This window comes from Rhinolophus hipposideros (assembly GCF_964194185.1).
Source record: "Rhinolophus hipposideros genome assembly, chromosome: 13".
Classification (NCBI taxonomy): domain Eukaryota; kingdom Metazoa; phylum Chordata; class Mammalia; order Chiroptera; family Rhinolophidae; genus Rhinolophus; species Rhinolophus hipposideros.
In genome coordinates, this window is record NC_138059.1 from 49,178,180 (window position 1) to 49,191,625 (window position 13,446).

Below are 13,446 nucleotides of genomic sequence, written 5' to 3' on the forward strand. Positions count from 1 at the left end.
CACCTGGAAAAGGACAAAATAAAACCACTGAAAAACTCATTAAATCTGATGTAGGCATGGTAGGCAGGCTAAAATTAGAAATCCACAAAAGAATAAAGGAGCAGGGAAATAGCAAAGACAAATTCTTGAAACAAATGACAGGGAAAAGGAATAGCAAAGGTTAATTTTTGTTAGTGGAATCTCAAATTGAAAAAAAAAAAAGACTATCAAAAAACATTTATTGGATTACAGCAGTCCCAGAGTTGTAGGAACACAGAGAAAAACTGAATATATAATAAACAGGCACTAAAGAATTCAATAAATGTGTTATATTACTCTTTTAGCAGAAAACAATTTTAGAAGCAACAGCAAATGACATACTTTACTACTATACTAAAAATGAAATACACTAAACACCGAAGAAGGGTGCTAATTACCTGAAAGACAGTCTTGTTTCCAAAGGGCATTTGTTTTATTTTAATGTGTGTTGGATGGGAAGTATGTGTGTTTTGCAGGAACAAAAATACTTTCAAAGCTAGTAATTTTTAGTAATTTGTATTATCCAACTACCTTACTGTAACTTCTCCAAACTTTTTTTTTTTATACCTGGTAAGTTGTGGGGACAGAGCCCCAGAGAGCAGTTTCCAAGCTCTCGGCCTCACATGAAAGGCGCTGACTCCGGTAGTAGATGGCTGTCAGCTGTGGCTAATTGGCCATCAGCTGTAACCAGTTAGTCACTGATATAACTGCCATGGCTGCGCTGGTTGGAGAGTCGGGAGTCCAGAGAGTTGAGAATCAGTAAGTCGGTTGGTTGGCAGGCAGAGAACCAGACAGCAGGTCGCACATCGTGTGGCTCCTGCCTCGTGTCTCCAACCCAGCCTCCAGTGAGACCATAGTGGTATGACTCCCCTACCTATGGCTCCGAGGGTGTTCCTTTTTGGTCTAGCCATATCCTGCGTTCTTATGCGGGGAGCGGGACCAGAGACCCCGCAGGCTGCCCCGCACTACAAATGGCAGAGCAAGCAAGGTCCCCCGCACGACATAAATCTAGGATGGAAATTCATTTTTGCATATTTACAGTGAATGAACAGGGATTATCTTTCTTTGCTACTGAGAACAAAGGTTATATACAACTTCTTCAAGTACAAAACTCTTTCCCCCAAACTGAAAAAACTCCATATAGCAAATGTACAAGGAACGCAACTTTTGTCAGAAAAGCAATTTAGATAGCTGTTAATTTTGTCACTACCTTCCTCCAACATATTGCCTCAAGGATTTTAGGGCAGGTGTGTACTTCTCCTTTCTCTGTTCTTCTGATTCAAAACTATCCTCCTCTTTAGCACAAAATTTCCAGTGCATTTAATAAGCTTCTAGATTAATTTCAGAGAGGGGGTTCCTACCATCACTTCAAATTTAATATATCTGAAACCAAACCTACATAGCCCCTTACCTTTCAAACTAGCTACTCTTTTCAATTACTCCCATTTCTCTTAGTGAAAATACCATTCTGCCACTACTTATCACTTTTAGCTAAATTACTGTAACTAAGTTCAAGATAGTCTTCCAATCTGTGGTTCTCCCAACTTCAATAGCATCCTTCATACCATTTTGATTCACATGCCTGGTATACCATTTTTATCATTAAAGAAAGGAAGAAGCTCCAGAAATTCAGAGGTACCTTCAAGACACTGCTAAAATAATAGGAAATTCCATCTGGCAGGGCTCAAGACCACCCTCATTTAAACACAGCAGCAATAGTTTTATCAATTTTGTAAATGTCATCTAAACATTTTGTTGGCTGAAGGGGTTGATGGGCAATCATTTCCCTAACAAATCAAATGATCACAATTCACTTATTTGTATACATTTTCTATCATTGCCATAACAAATTACCACAAATGTAATGGCTTAAAATTACAGAAGTTTATTACAGTTCTGGAGGTCAGAAGTCTGACAGGTCTCACTGGGCTAAGACCAAGGAGGGGTGTTTATAGGGCTGCATTCCCTTCTGGAGGCTCTAGAGGGGGTTGTTCTCCTGCATTTTCCAGCATCCCCAGTCCTGCTTTCTATGGCCTTTGACCCTTTCCACCATCTTCAAAGCCAGCAATGTCCAGCTGAGTCCTCCTCACTCAGCCTCCTCCTTCCACTTTTAAGGAAACTTGTGATTACACTTGAGCCCATCAGCATAACCCAGGATAATCTTTCTATCTTAAAGTCAGCTAATTAGCAACGTTAATTCCTTTCTGCCATATAAGGTAAGGTAGTCATAGTTCCAGGGATTGAAACATAAACATCTTTGGGTGGAGGGTGGGGCATTATTTGTCTACTACACTACCCAAACTTTATTTGCCTTCTACTCTCCAACAGAATGCTGCTGTATAGAGAATCAAAGAAAGCTGCTCAAATGCATCCCACCTCTCCTATTTCTCACCCAAAATACAGGAAAGGAAATAAGAGATCACAAGGATAATCAGTGGCAAGAGATACATTCTTATTCCTTGATAGAACTTGGAATTCATTTTTCTTATATATAAAGCATGGCCCCATTCTTAAGACAGCCCACAGTTCTCCAACTGAAATAATAATAACTCTACCATAGACTAACTGTCCAAGAACTTTATGAAGACCCTGAAACTTAATTTGAAGTACCAACCGGAAATACAGCACAGAAAAACAACCTTTCAGTTTAGTTATTATTAAGCCATGTAATCATGTCATTTTATAAAAGAAAAACTGTATGCCCAGACCTAACCCTTGAATACATTACTACAAAAATATTTTTTCAGTATTTCTGATATCTTGTACCATTAGTAGAAATTGTGCCTAAATACAAACTTCAAGCTTAAATCTGATTGAAGCTCAGTCCTGCTTTGATTCCTGACTTCACTTTTAGGGTAGTGGAAAACTACTATATGGAGTCATTCTGAGTGCTTACAAAAATTCAGTTCATCATGAATAAAACCCTGTATATTATATAGTCCAGACCTTTTCTTAGCTTTTGATACCCACCAGGATATTTGTAGCAGATTCAAACTGTCCAAACTTTAATGTAGTACGATTCCAGGTTGGCCTCAAGAGGGAGAACCCTTTTAAAAACAGACTGCCCTGCAGGTAAATGGTTTTTTGTGTGTCACTAAAAATGAATGGGGAGACACACTAGCCAAAATAATACTAAGACATTTAGGAGCAGGACTTGGTTTTAATAATGCTCTACATGATAGAAGGTACTAACAGATATAAAAGGAAGTACGCAGACACTGAACTTCATAAATAACCTTTAGGACTAACAGTGAGGATAAAATGCCCAGAATAAAATATATTTATGAAGATCTGAACTTGCCCTTACCTTAACAGTGACCATTAATCTCACTGTTGGCCATTAGCCTTACTATCAACTATACCTCAGTTTTAAGAATCAAATGAAATAATGTACATATTCAAATTTAGTAAAATGTTTTTTTCATCTAGCACTATTGAGAGTAAAAACAATTAAATCTTACATTACAGATACTGAAAGATACCTTTTAAGTTTCAAAGATTAAAACAAATTAATGAAAGGCTGTCTATAGTTTAACATTCCACAGTCTTAGAGAATATCCAGCATAATTCGACCATTTCTTGATGGTTCTGAATCATTATGAGGAACATCACTGATAATGGTATGTCAGATATAGCTCAGGGGCCAATAGGTACAGTAGAAATACTTCACAATTTAGAATTTTGTCTTTCCCTTTCAATGCAGTAATTACTCATTTCTTATTTTGTGAGAAGATGATTCAAATCTGCTTTATTTCACATACAACTATGTTGGGCCTAATGTAGTGCCACACTCTGTCCTTGACTGTATAGCAATCACTCTCCTTGCAACCCCTAGGCTTTGTTTGTTTGTTTGTTGTCTTTTTAAACTGCTTGCTATAATGTCTACAGTAGTGATAGTGAGACTGCCCTAAAATTTGGCCTTTAGTTAAATGGATACTACTGCTGTATTAGGTACCTCACTCTCTGCCAACTGTTAGGTGAACTCATAATCTTCGAAAAGTAGTATAACTCACAAAATATTGCTACCTATATTATTACTGCAACTATCATTTGATAAGTACGTACTGCACACAGAGCTTGGGCTTGTTTTAAATGCATTAACTTAATCTTAACAAAACTTCATCTAACAGCATTATTTTCAAGGATGGAAACCAAGGAAAGAGAGTAAATGACTTGCTTGGGAGGCAGAACCAGGTTTGCACTCTAGATCGATCTCACACCAAGCCTTGTGTCCTTAAACACTGTAGATCATTTCTCAGAAAAAAAGACAGATTCAGGAAAAGGAAGTAACTTTGAGTCTTAGTTCACACATCTATAAAATGGGAATAATGATATGCACCTGCCTGTTTGACAAGATTGTTAAGGTTAAATAAATGGAAAGTTATATGAAAACATGAAAAGGTTAAAGCATCTAAAGATATTAGCCTCTCATACTGCACAATTCCAGGAAGCACCATTCACACAAACACGAGTTTTCCTAAAGTAATACAGGGAATGCCAATTATATTGGGAACAGTGTCTCCTGGAGCTGTGCACTGGAGATGTCCATATATGTGTAAGTGTGTGTGTGTGTTCACATATATATAATTTATCTATTAGTGTGAACTGTATTCTTTTTTTCTCTAGATACAATAAAACCAGTGATTATTAACATAGACAGTGATAACTGAACAAGTGTTTAACAAGAAAAAGAAAGCTTTTTTTACCATAAACAATCAGGTAGCTCACCTACTTTAAATCCATGGTGATTTCTCTCCCTTTCCTTTGCAAGAAAATCAATTTCATGAATGATTACAGTATACAGATATTTACATTAATCACTATAGAAAAGCCTAAAGCTTTTCCCATTTCTAATTTCTCTGGTTCATAAACAAAGAAGGAGCAAATCACTCTATTTGTAGGAAAAAACTCAAGTCCATTAAAATGGTTTAGAAGTAATTGAGGTAATTCTTTCAAGATGGAATTCATGACACATGTTGTCACTACGGACCACTACTACGTGATAAAACTAAAATTATAGTGACTGTCTTCATGTGTTCCAAAATTTGCTTATATGTGAATATCAAGATGACCACGTGTCACGCAGGGTGTCACACGGGGTCTCTGGTCCCTCTCTCCACATAAGAAAGCAGGATATGGTGAAGCCAAACAGGAACACCCACGGAGCCATAGGTAAGGAAGCCATACCACTATATTCTCGCTGGAGGCTGGGTTGGAGACACAGGAAGCAGGAGCCACAGAATCCGCAATCCACCATCCACTTGTCTCTGCCAACCAACCTCACTTACTAGCTGCAATCCGCGCTTGCTAGCTCAGCCACCATCTTCTTGCTAGCCCCAATTTTTCTGGTAGTGTAACCACAGTAGTTATATTAGTGGCCAATTGCTCAATGGTTACAGCTGACGGCCAACTAGCCACAGCTGAGGCCATCCAATCACAGTTGATGGCCATTTACTACCTGAGCCAGCACCTTTTCATGTGAGGCCGAGTGAGTGCCTGGAAACTGCACTCTGGGACTCCGTCCCCACACCACAAATTTAAAAATCCACTTAGTCATCAAGAGACTATGATAAAACATGAGAACTGAATACCAGGACCTAACAGAGAGGTCACAGGGATAAAATAAACCATCCTTCTAATTACTGTAAAACAAAAATTGTTTTGTACTTCTTTTGAGCTATGACATTTCTAATAAACTTAAGGTCAGTATTTTAAAGATAGACTACAAAAATACAATGATACATGATCAAAACAAAAGCTCTGAACTATTAATCCAAGAACAGGGAGAGATACCCTGACTAATCCATCCACCAACACACTTGCAGCTCTTATCACCACCAATAGCTAAACCACCAATGCTTGGCTGTACATGTGTACAAATCACCTGACATGCTAAGTTGAAGCCCTACCACAGCCTTAGTTACCTAGCAAATTATCCAGGTCAGAGAAAACTCAAGCGCTCACATTTTTCATGCTTCTATCACCAAATCTATTTACCTTATAACAGCAACAGGATCTATAACGCTGGGATAGTCTATTTATGTTCTCATTAACACAGAAGTCTCTCAGAACTAACTAGAGAACATACCACCCCTTGGTGATAACATTTCTGATAATAGATTTCTTCTTTATCCATATTTTCTAGTCTTTTTACAATGAATTCCTACTGCTATTATATGGGTGACTAAAGCAAAAACAAATAACCTTTTACTTATTATTTCTACGATGACTAGTAAAGTCTGTATAAGTGAGCAAAAGTGAATTATTGGTGTTCAGAAATGAGTCAGTGCAATGGACCAGTGTAAAAAAAAAAAAAAAAAATCTAAACCATATGGAAAACTAGGCATTACACATGGTACCACCATAAAAATAAATGACCTCGCAAATACCTAAAAACTATTTTTTGATGCCTATCTGAAACACTCAAATCCCATACATAGGACAGAATGACTGAAAATGACAAAGGCAAGATAACACATCACACTATTCGGTAAGCCAATACTACTATTTAAAAAAACACACAGCGTGGGAAACCTGAAATGACTTGCTACAAGTAACCAGATAGACCAGGTTCAGAACTTAAGTAGCTGTTAAATGTTACACAATAATACTCTGCATTTATAGCACCCTGGTCTGAAGGAATCAAAGAGCATTCACTATTTACCTATCATCACCTATTCACTTATTCCAAAAAATTCTTACTTTATCACCCTTATCATTTATTTATTATTCAATAGGATTCTGATTGACATTCTTAAGATGCATGAATATGTTATTTTTGTTTCTATATATAGGTCGGGAAGAATACACACCACATTGTCAAAACACCCATTACTCAAGCAACCCATGAGGAACAGATGTGGATAGGGGAGGTTTGCCGAAGGAGGAATTGCTTAGCTTCATTTATTTCAGCTTAAATTGTATCTTTAAATATACTATACTACAAAAAAATTAATAACCACAGAAAATATATTGCACTGTAAGCCATGACATTTCCTTCTAGATGTATCTTAGCTCATCACCTGAATAAACAGATTTCCTATGTTAAATATACCATTATAGGCCATAGTCCCAGAGACCAGCTTCAGATTACTAGTATTTCTAAGCACAGGACTTCTCAACACATGCAGGGCTGACTCTTGCACAAAGCAGACAACTGGACAGAGCAGATGCTACCAACCACCACAGCCATCCCTACTCTTCCACTGCCAACTCCACTGCCAACTATAGATTCCAGCAAGCATCTTCCATGATTCCATCCTTCACTGCGTTACCTTACCCATTAATCATCAGGCCAGAAAAAGAATTAACTTCCTTTCTACCAAGAAACATTCATTTCAGCTTTTAAACTTAATTTTACCCTACAAGGAAAGATCTACTTTTTCTCTTCCTTCAGTGTTGCCTCAATAGGTATAATAGTAAAAAACTGGAAACAACCTAAATGCCTATCAGTAGAGAATATGGACAAATAAATTATAATATATAATGTAATTACACGATATACAACATAATAATCATATAATATATGTTACATAATATATAATATACTCATATATGTATCAGATACTTTGAGGCTGCAGAAAAATTGTTTTAAGAATGAAGAAGTTATGTGATACGGAATATTAGAGATACATTGAGTGAAAAATGAAAGTGAAACACTGAGTTTACATCACTTTTACGTAAGTGTAAAGAAAAGGGTTTTTACTCATTTACTTATATACAAATAAATTAATAGTTTATGTGTTTTTTTTTTCCTATCATTCCAGAGATGAGTCGCTAACTCCCAGTGGGGAAAGTGGAACGCTGAGTTTTATAAAACTTTTAGTACCACTTGAACCATGTGACTACATTACCTATTTTAAAAACCAATGAATTATTTTAAACTTGCTTAAAACTTTTATCTTCTGAGAAGTACTTGTGATTACTTTAATACTTTATGAAGTTCACTCCTTTATAATCATGCATTTTAGAAATCCAAAAAGAAACAACAAATGTCTCCACTCACTACCATCACCAAGATATCCTATGTTCCAATTTCTAACGGCAAGAATTATGTTTTTATTTAATAAAGCAAGAAATACTTATTAAGTGGCTAAACTATAATATAATATAGGATGCAAAGGCAAATATAAGATAAATATATAATTGTAACCTCCGCGTGGTAACCATTAACCTTGATAGATTCAAATAAGTCTGAAATTTCACATGAATCTTTAGGAAGCAAAGAGTTACATATAATCCATGTAAGGGCATTTCAGCTAATCATAGATAGTTGGAGCTTCCTGATATCACCAAAAGGAATAAAACAACACTGCAGTACAGACATAGTTTTATTCTCTCTTTCATATCCGTAAGCATAGAAGAAACTGTGGGGGGCCGGCCCAGTGGCACAGGCGGTAAGAGCTCCATGCTCCTCCGAAGGCTGCCGGTTCAATTCTCACATGGGCCAGTAGGTTTCTCACCCACAAGGTTGCCAGTTCAATTCCTCAAGTCCTGCAAGGGAAGGTGGGCAGCTCCCCCTGCAACTAAGATTGAACACGGCACCTTGAGCTGAGCTGCCGCTGAGCTCCCAGATGGCTGAGTTGGTTGGAGTGCGTCCTCTCAACCACAAGGTTGCCGGGTTCGACTTCCACAAGGGATGGTGGGCTGCGCCCCCTGCAACTAACAACGGCAACTGGACCTGGAGCTGAGCTGCGCCCTCCACAACTAAGATTGAAAGGACAACAACTTGACTTGGATAAAAGTCCTGGAAGTACACACTGTTCTCCAATAAAGTCCTGTTCCCCTTCCCCAATAAAAAAATCTTAAAAAACAAAACAGAACTGTGAGGCCGAGAGCTTATGAGAATATGGTGAAAATGTGTCAAATTCAACAGCATGGAAGAGAATTCAAATGCTAAACCATTCATTTATTTTTTTTTATATACAATAACAGTAACTCAGACATGTGCATACAGAAAAACAAAACTAAATTTTTAAAAATAAACAGCTTATCATAATTACCTGGTAATCAATCTGAAAATAAAGAACTCATCTGATAGCCTACAACAAAAAATGTGGTTCTGCTACATACACACACAATTAAAAACTCTAAGGAATTATTCCATGTCATGTAGCAACTAAAATCAAATACTACTTAAATGCCATTAAAAGGGCAGTTGACCCCTTTTCATATGTGTTCACACACATTTCCTGAGCATCCATTGGGAGATACAAGGAACAGTAAGACAGGGTTTTCTGCTTTCAAGCATTTTATAACTACTGCTTTAGAATACTCAAAAAAAAAAATTCAGAGTAGAAAGTTATCAAGATGTTAAATAACTATATGAATGAAAGATGTCACTAACTATCATGCAGTTAGGGAAGAGGGAGCTCTAGAGAAATATGGTATACGAGCTAGCCTTTCATGGAGGTCTTCGAAAGGCAGAGATAGGAAAGGGAGAAAATTCCAAGTGAAAATGGATGAGAAACCAAAAATGTCTTGGTTTTAGAAAAATGTAAACTTAAGTTTGAATAAAACAATAAATAAATTTGAAAAGGAGCACTGGGGCCAAAGAATGCCGTTTTGGAAGACAACACTGAGGAACAAGGACGTAATTCCAGGGTAGACCTGCAGCCACCCAATGGAAGTACAGTGGTCAAGAGCACAGATCTGGAAATTAAGACATGCTTGGGATTCAAATTCCAGTTCTTTTACCTACTAATAATGCCTTCAGGCTCATGAATTCTCAGTTTCTTCATCTGTAAAGTGGGATAATAGTATCTACAACATAAAATTATTGTGAAGGCCAAATGAGAACAAAGTGTTCAAGAGAGTGGCTGGCTGACAAAACATTCAATAGTGTTTGGGTTTTTTCTGTTGTGTTTGCTTCTGTTAGGCAGAGAAAACATGATTAGGGCTGCATTTAGGACAATTAATTTGACAACAGTATGCATGATAAATGGTAAGACCTAGAGATTATGAATGTTTCCTGTTAATGGCAGTTGATGCAAAGGGATTGAAAGTACTTAGCTGCTGGGAAAATGGAAAAGAAGCAGGAGAATCAGATACCACAACACAATAAAATGACAAAGAATTGTTTCTGAGAAAAGAGGAGAATGAAGAATTAAAAATGACTTGATTGTGAGCCTAAGAAAATATTTAAGGTCATTAATATAAGCAAGGAAATGAGGGAAGAATTATTAAATTTGCAAAGGAAACAGTTTAATTTTAAATCTATTGATTCAAGATAACAAAAGGACAGGCATTTAAACAGTTTATCTAGGAAAACAAAAGGCAAGTCTGAAGCTCAGAAAAAGAAAATGAGGCTGGTGAGGCAGCACTGGGGCCTCAAGAAACAGGAGAGAATGAAGAGTGGAAACCACGGGTTGGTGTGTGACCAGAAAGGAGAAAACAGAACTCTAAAAAAGATGAGAACTCAATCTAAGGTAACACCTGTATTTAAGAAGTGAGGTGAGGAAATGAACAAAGGCTGCAAGGAGGAGGAGTCTGAGATATACTGGCTTGGAAAAATAACAAAAGACAAATACTTCCCAGCACTTCATATTCCATAGCTCTTCTGATGATCATTTTTACTTCAGATTATAATCTGAACTGATTTATGATAATGTGATTATAGGTTTTCAAGCGCCTGCAAGTTACTGAAGAGTGTTCATTATTCCAACTCGACCCCCAGGACACAGCTAACACAGGACAATAATTATAATTAGCTATTTTTTTCAGTATGTCAAAACTCAAAGAATTGTAATATTTAAATTATCATATTCCTTGACATCCACCCACACTTTTGACTCCACTGATAACCCACTCTTCAACGAAAAACTCTTTCTTTGAAAACTTGACAGCCAATTCTCAGGTTTTTCTCCCCCTGTATTTCAGCTTCTCTTTCATCTTAACCAGTTCTCCCTACAAACAGGACTATCAAGGACCAGGTCCTTCATGAAATATCACAATAGTTGTTTTATACAATTAGTTTTAAACCCCAACTAGATTTTAAACTCTAGATCATACCTGATGCTTCTTTTGTTGTCAGTTCATAGGACCTAAATAGTTTGATTTTTGGCTACTCACGAATATATGTCCCCAAAAGGATTTTCAGGCTAAAATGGAAAATAAACTTTCTATTTCTTCCCATCAGTCTTAATGAAGCTCTCTCTCATTAATTTTTGAGCACACACACTCTCGCACGCACACATTCACACACACACACACACACACAGCATTGGATCCCTCCAATTCTCCAATAGCTGAAAGTCAATACCCTTTGCATATTCTAAAGACATCTTTCTGATATGGGAACATTTTTGTGTCCCACAACTATAAAACCACTCAGATCCAGTATTAAGTTATCCAAGAAATAATGGATGGCAGATAGGCCATCTAGATGTGAATCCAATTACTATCCTTAACAACTGCCAAAAATAATGGCTCAAATGTTTTCCTATGTTTTTTTTCCTCAAGTACATATTACAACTTTATTAACTTCAGTATTTGCCATATTTCTTTAAACTACACAGTTGTCACATCTGCTGGAAAATTGAAACAGATTAATGTACTATAATATTATGACACATACTCTATTAAATTGTCTGTCATGACGCATTTTTAAAAGTTTATAAAATACCAAAAATGAAATAGGCATATTTTAATCTTTTTAGATCCCTCTTTGTACTTTTTCATCATATTAGATTATAGTTTACAAGGAATGCAACTGTGTTCATAAAAATGTTAAACGCAACGAGATTACACATCCAAGTTTGTAAGGAACAAAAGCACCTGTAGGAGCTATAATTTATTATCACATCCAAATTTACCAGGGCATCAAGCAGAATGACTAAAACAACACATTCCTCCATCTTTGGTATCAGCTCAAAGAATTTAATATTTTAATAAAACACCACAAGAAATCTCATCAAAAAAGACATCATTTGAGTTTCACACTATTTACCCTTTAGATTATTTTTCAATGCACATGATTATATTCATGTCTCTATTTTATAAGGAACATTTCCAACCAAATAAGAGGAGGAAATTTTGTAAGGTAGTCTTTACCAATGGAAGGCAGCATGGCAGAGATGAAACTTTAGGTTCTTGGATTAAGCATGCCTGAGTCTAATGCAGTCACCATATCTAAAAGGGCAATGGGACCTTGAACAGGTTAATCTCTCAGAGCCTCTCTGTTTATTAATCTATAGAATGGAGAGAATGCCCTCCTATGTTGTTGAAAAATACATAAAAGCGAGTAATGATAACAAAAATGCCATGGATATTTTTAATTCCTTTTAAATACAGTTCCCCAAATAATAAAATGCTACACAATGGAGCCTGATTTCAGGCTATACATGTTTAGAACCAGACTGTTCTTTGTGATTATCTTACTCAGTTGTTTTCCCTAGAAGCTAGCACCAATATGAATACACAGTACATTTTTAATAAATACAAGTCAGTGATTACATCAACAAAGCTTCCAGCTCTTCTGCACATAGAAATATAAAATGTATCAGAGAGATCCTAGCTTTCTGTCAGCTAGTAAGCAGTGTAGTTATACTTCCACTTATGACTTACTCCCTATGGTTTACTATCAAAATATTTAATCCCCCGCTTTTTTTTTTTTTTAACCTATCTGAAATACAAACTTCTAGCCACTGGCCTTCTACCTTACCTCTTCTTCACACATGAATCAGTTCATGTTTAAGGAATTTAATTTATTTTCAACTGACCATATGGAATTTAAATTTACTCTGAAAAACGCACTTAAAAAAATAAAAGTAAACTATTTTAGTAACCTGCTTTATGAAGTCATCCAAGCCTCATGTAAACTTCCATTAAGCTCTACCTAAACACATTACTCAACTTGTCTAACATCTAAGTATCCGCATCTGTCCTTAGACATTCTGAAAGTTTTACCCCATTATGTTTCAAAATATTGGTGTGTAGTTCTTTTAAAAACTATTTAAAAGTATAAAAGATTATAGAAAAATTGAAGACAATGTTCAGCAATAAAAAATACATTATCTTGCATAACTTGTAGCTTTTAAAAAGAATGAAGTATGCAATAAAATAAAGGATAATAAAAACGATATATATATACTACATATGATCCCAATTTTACTTTAAAAAAATACTTGTTATATGCACAGAAAAACCCTGAACGACTAAACCACCACACTTGAAAACTGATTACCCTGGCTAGCAGTAAGAGGAGGAAAAAGGTGTGTGTGGGGGCGGGGTAAGGGGGGGAGAGACGTCTTCATTGTTTGACTCCTTAATTGTTTCTTAAAGAGCACGTAGTACCTTTGTAATTTAAAAAAATAACTGAAAGAAAATTACTAGTAAAAATCATACTTTCTCCTACTCAAATTCTTCTAATTTGTAATTTATAGTTATGATTTCTAAATTTAAAAAAAGAACATATAAAAACAATACTAG

At 36.1% G+C, this 13,446-nt stretch overlaps 1 protein-coding gene across 3 annotated transcripts in view; it reads right to left on the reverse strand.

The window, feature by feature from the left end:
* Positions 1-13,446, reverse strand: part of PCMTD1 (protein-L-isoaspartate (D-aspartate) O-methyltransferase domain containing 1) — a 67,926-nt gene that overhangs the window by 53,654 nt on the left and 826 nt on the right. The gene's annotated exons all lie outside the window — the stretch shown is intronic.